The sequence below is a fragment of the Sorex fumeus genome, unplaced genomic scaffold, assembly GCF_029834395.1.
Source record: "Sorex fumeus unplaced genomic scaffold, SorFum_2.1 ptg000006l, whole genome shotgun sequence".
Taxonomy (NCBI): domain Eukaryota; kingdom Metazoa; phylum Chordata; class Mammalia; order Eulipotyphla; family Soricidae; genus Sorex; species Sorex fumeus.
In genome coordinates this window covers 64,920,325-64,926,066 of record NW_026606063.1, presented here as the reverse complement: position 1 = coordinate 64,926,066, position 5,742 = coordinate 64,920,325, and the positions used below count along the sequence as shown (strand labels likewise).

The 5,742-nt window shown below is 36.4% G+C and overlaps 1 non-coding gene across 1 annotated transcript; it reads left to right on the top strand.

Moving 5' to 3' along the window:
• The first annotated feature begins 5,281 nt into the window (after positions 1-5,281).
• On the top strand, positions 5,282-5,388 carry LOC130038713 (U6 spliceosomal RNA). Its single transcript, XR_008794775.1, has one exon. It is a non-coding gene; the product is annotated as a U6 spliceosomal RNA (small nuclear RNA).
• Positions 5,389-5,742: the final 354 nt, after the last annotated feature.

The following is a 5,742-nucleotide window of genomic DNA, read 5'->3' as shown; positions in this document are numbered from 1 at the left end:
GAAACCTTTCACAAGCACTTTCATAAGCCACTAAGCATCCCAAAGACCAGTCTGCTAGAGCTGGGAATCTACATCCCAAAGATCAGGCCTGGCTAGCACCTAAGATCTGCATATCTAAGACCAGCTAGGTTTCTGTGAGAAAAGGGAAACTGCCTCAATATACTGAAATCATTTACTGAAGGCAGTTTGAAGGGGAGAGAGTTCTGTCTCAGCCAAGCTAGTCAGGACACACAGGAAAACTGCTTCTAGGACAGATTCTCATTTAGCAGATCAACCCACCCTAGACCAGATTTCACTGGATGTGTTTCTCTTCTCCTTGTCCGACCAACATATAAGCATACATAATATAAATCATTTTGTATGGACACAGTAAGAAATACTTTGAGCTTATAAAATTGCTCTCCTAGGACCATCTCGATCGCAGACCTGAGTGCTCAGGCCAGATATCTTTCCTATTCCTAGCAGCAGGGTCCTAGTCTCGTCATTACTTTTGGGTCATGACAGCATTTGCCTATGATCAAACTCTTAACCTATAGTTAAGAATCGTGGCACCTTGGCCTGGCCCATCGCGATGCCAGGGTAGCACATAACTTACTGGTTTGCCCTGGTTCCATCCAGTCCAATGTCGGGACCCTGCCCTTGGGGTGCTAGGAAGTGAGGGCAACTGAAGCTTAAATTGAGAAAGCAGATGCCCAGGAGTGAATAATATTCAAAGCCGGTTAAGTCCTAAGTTATAAAGCATAGTATTAATGTCTTTCAGTATCTATACATAAAGGCCACTGTATTAAACTATTCAAAAGACATAAGGAGAGGAGAAAGGCAATATTAACTTACAGTACAAGTTCAGTGTCCTAGAAGATGAGACTTTACAAATTGGTTGGGGAAGAGAGCATAGAAGTGGTTACAGAAAAACAAAGTAATGGGAGTGATTCGGGAGCACTGTGATGGGTACAACCTGATAAACCTAAGCTTCTCGTACTCCAACAATGCTAAGAAACTTTACTCTGTCCCATGTCTTATAATGGCTTTAAAACTACCCAAATAGTCCCCTAAAATTTTTTTGTCAGAAAAAAATAAAATTAATGACAAGAGGATCCAACTATCAATGTTTGTAAATAAAATTTTGGTGATCCAAAAGATTTCAGCACTATTTTCAAAATACCATAATATCAATAATTACAAAATGCACAGTATTGAAGTGATTTTTCCCCTAAAATTAAGAAAGAAGTAATTTAAATGATTTATAGTACATTAGGAATCTACTATGTAGCATTTTTCATTAAATTGCTCTACTTCAGCTTTTTAAGCTACTGCACAATGCTTTGCCGGGGCCCCTTGGAGGGGAGCGGGTTGAGCTTTCCTCCCCGCCCTGACCAGGGCTCCGGCAGCCGAAGACCTCCAGGACTAGCCACCACCATGCTGAGACCACTCTCTGCACACATGAAGGTACTGGCAGAGGAACAAAGCCACGCGGGTTCCGCGGCCGAGATCTCCAAGCCTACTCGGATTGGAGTCTAGCATCCTCCACCCAGATCCTCCAAATTCCAGTAGGTGGGGGTTACAACCACCAACTAGCCCCCTGGCGCCGTGTAATCCCATCAACGGCCAAGACTCAGAGACTATAAAAACCAGCTCCCAGAACCACGCGGCCGCATTCGCAGCTGCACGACATCTTATTATGGCATCTTATTATCTCACTCCTACTTTGGACAAACTTGCAGGCTACCAAATGTAGCCTGCCCACACAGCAGAGTCTGGCAAACTCCCCGTGGCGTACCCAATATGCCAAATACCAGTAACAATGATGGGTCTCATTCTCCTAAAGAGCCTTGAATATAATCTCAGGGCAAGGATGAAAGAGACATTACTGGGACCTGCTCGAGGCAATCGATGAATAACAGGATGATTTGTGATTTGTGATTGATTTGTGCACAATGCTTTAGTTTATAAGAGATAGATAAGTACTATCCTTTCTTTTTTTACTATTTTTACATGTCTTTGTGGGTAATAACAGTCATGAGTTTTTCCACATGATGATATTTTTAAATATAAGCAATTTACTCTTTGGGGACTTGTGTTTATTATTAAGGTAAAACAAATGCTTTTATTGGACTTAATGAAATCTACTCTTGCATGTTTCTGAGAAATCATTGTAAATAAGATGAATACAAATAGACCAAAACATAATTATTAGATTTATTTCCTATAGTAAAATTAGTCCATTTAAAATTAATAAACATAGAATTCTTGACATGATGCATTCTCACTGAACAACTCACCCTTTCTGTGCTAATAAAGATAGAGACTTATATTTCCTTCTACTCAGCATCCCTCTTCCCTTGGTACTTAACTTTGTTTTGACCTTAACTTCAGAAGTTCCTTTACAATGATTCACTAAGGCTTTGTATAAGAATGAGGAAGAACAGAGCTATGCATTTAGAAAGAGAACATAGTAGGAAGAATCAACATGAAAACTGGAGGGGAAATTTTTTAAGATTCTATAATTAAATGTATGCTCAACTAAACACCGACTTTTGAGTGAATCCTGCCATGTGAAGTGCTTTTTCCTATAAATACTTATTGTCCAAGGCTTTAAACTTTTTCATGGAACAACATTAAACTGCTCAGATATAACATCTGGATTTTTTCCCATGACTCAGCTTTATTTCAATACCTACTAAATACCTTCATTTCAATATCTACCTTAAACTAGCAAACAATGCATCCAAACAAATCTCTTTCTAAAAATTATATTGAAAGAATAATATTCAAACACAAATATTTGTACATATGTATATATATATAATATAAACTTTAAACTTGTCTGTGCTATAATGTAGATTCTGCTATTTACTATAACATAAAATTACTCAAAATAAAGGGACACTTGAGTAGAATGAGAAGTCTGGGGAATTATCAAAAAAGGAATTCTGGTCAAAAATATATCATAGTAAAATCCATCACCTAAGCATTAGTTGTAGAATAATTTCTTCCCAATGGAAGCCCAGAGAAGAACCAATATCACTGCACCAAAATATCACAGCCCCCAAATAAAAAAGGCAGCATGAGCCTTGGGAAAATCATTGAAGTTATCAAGGTCATCCCTTTCTTTCCTACCTGTAAGCTGATTTTAATTTTTTTCTTTTCTAATTTCAGAGGTTTGGGGCATAACCACTGGTGCTCAGTTCATACTCCTGTCTCTGTGCCTTCATAGTGCTCAGATTACCATATTGGGTGCTAGGAATTAATGCAAGTACCTTTACCCCACACTATTACCCTTGTCCCCAAACCTGTAATCTACTTTTTTAAAAATTAAAAGAATTTAAGCACAGTAATTTACAACACTGTTAATAGTGAATTTTTCGGGCATACAATGTGATATGCCACATTCACTACCAGAGTGTCAGCATTCTTCCACCACTGTCTATCAAACCCATCTAACTGTATTCCTGCTCCCCTTAGCCAATTTGATATCAATATAATTAATAGAGGAGATTATTTAAAGCAAGCAAGGTAAACCTATAAGCATTACTGGTAGTAGATAAAAAATAAAGTAATAGTCATTTGCACAGGTGTGACTTGATACCTCCTTGTCATTTTGATTTGCATTTCTCTACAATAAGAAATAAAGAGAAAAATTATTTTCATTGGCTTGTAGGCCATCTCTATGTCTTTTCTCTATGGAGAAGTATCTGCTTAGGTCTTCAGCCCATTTATTTTTGAAGGCATGATTTGTAATTTTTGTTGTGGAGTTTAATGGGTTCATTATGTAACTTGGACATATTCCTTTGGTCCGATAGTAAGGCTCAAAACACTATGGTGTTTTGTCAAATTAGGTAGCAAATAGTTTTACCATATGATCCAGCAATTCCACTCTTAAGTATCTATGTTGAATAATATAAAAAAACACTATTTTAAAGAGATAAGCATGCTTTAATCTTCACTGCAACACTACTTATAATACTAACATCAAAAGCAGTCCAAAGCCCAAATACAGGTAAGGTAATAAAAAGTTGAGGTAGATAAACAGTGAAAACTGTTTGAAAAAGTAAAACAAACATATTTCTAAATATTCATGTGAGATATAAAGGAGCAAACTGGAACCAAAATAAATCTTTGATTCTGACTTAGAACTGAGGTTGCCAAGGCAGAAAACGGGGTAAATAGGAAGAGATGCTGCTGCTATGGAACATTATTGAGGAAGTATAAAACTGCATTCTTAAAATGAATGCTATCAGTGTCATCAATCTTACAGTAATATTTTTCTTAAAAGTAAACGAGACAACTCAAGATTATTCATATAGATGCATATAGAGAGGATAGAAGCAAAGGACATAATGCAAAGGTGAAAGCAACTCTATATATCAGTAAAATACAGCAGAACAAACACTCCCAAAATCGCTCCTTAATTTCACAACTTTGGGAAGAATTCCTGACTAGTCAGCATAAAGTCCTGCTATGAGTTGTCTTATTAGAGTCCACTCTTTACACACATCCTCACCTAGGAGGAAAACACAAACAACTATAAAAAATGACAACTAAATAACTGACCAAATTCTTTGTAATATAAAAAGTGAGACACAGAGGAAATAATAATAATGATTAGGGGAATAGAAAGGAACTGGTAAAGAGAACTATTCTGAGGACTATTTAAAATCTGAAAGGTAAATAGAAGACAGGGATGCTTTTGAAAAACCGAAAATTGCCAAAACCTTCTTAGAGAGGTCCAAATAGTTTTTTGATACTTCTCACTCCAGGGAGTAAGCTTCAGTCCAACCCTATTTGGTTGTAAACTAAATTTATTTATTGACTCTCCACCAACTAACAAAGCGGGGAAAGTTGAAATTGTAATGCTTTAGGAAAAAAACTTGATAACCATTACCTTAACAAACTGATGAAATTTACATAATCAATGAACTCATGCGGCTAGATATTGACAAAAAGAGCACTTCCTGTATGCAGTATTCTTTCCAAAACTTTATAACCCCCAATCTAAGCAAAAGGAAAACATTGTAGGGTACTTGGCAGTGTTTCTTATTTTTATTTAGATCCCTTGAATGTATGGGATAGACCTGCTGGTAATCAGGTCCAACAGTGCTAGAAGGTCACCCTCAGTGATACTCAGTGGATCATGTGGCATCAGGAATTGAACCCTGACCTCCTACGAGCAAAGCATGCCGTTAATCAATTGTGTAATCTCTCTAGCACTGTTGTCCAATATTTTTTAAAACTTGAAAAAAAAAAGAAATTTCTTAACTTTACTTAAGAATTTAGTTTTCCTGCGCTCGCTTCGGCAGCATATATACTAAAATTGGAATGATACAGAGAAGATTAGCATGGTCCCTGTGCAAGGATGACATGCAAGTTCATGAAGCATTCCATATTTTTGGGCACTGGTGGAGGGATGGGTATTTAATCATTGTAAAACTGAAACCCAAGCACAAAAATTTGTAAATCTACAACTGTACCTCATGGTGTTTCACTAATAAAAATTTTTAAAAAATGAATTTAGTTTTCCTTAAAAAGAACCAAAACAAAACAAAAATGAAGATCGGACAATTTAATTGACTATATTTATAAAGATGATGAAGACAATAGAGCAATGTTAAGGCCGGTTTACTTTTTGAATATTGTACTCAGCTAAACTCACAATTAGTGTAAGAATAAAATCACCAAATTTGTAGACATTTAAGGATGCACTAATTTGAAAACCAACAGAAAATTTGGGAAAAAAATTGTCTA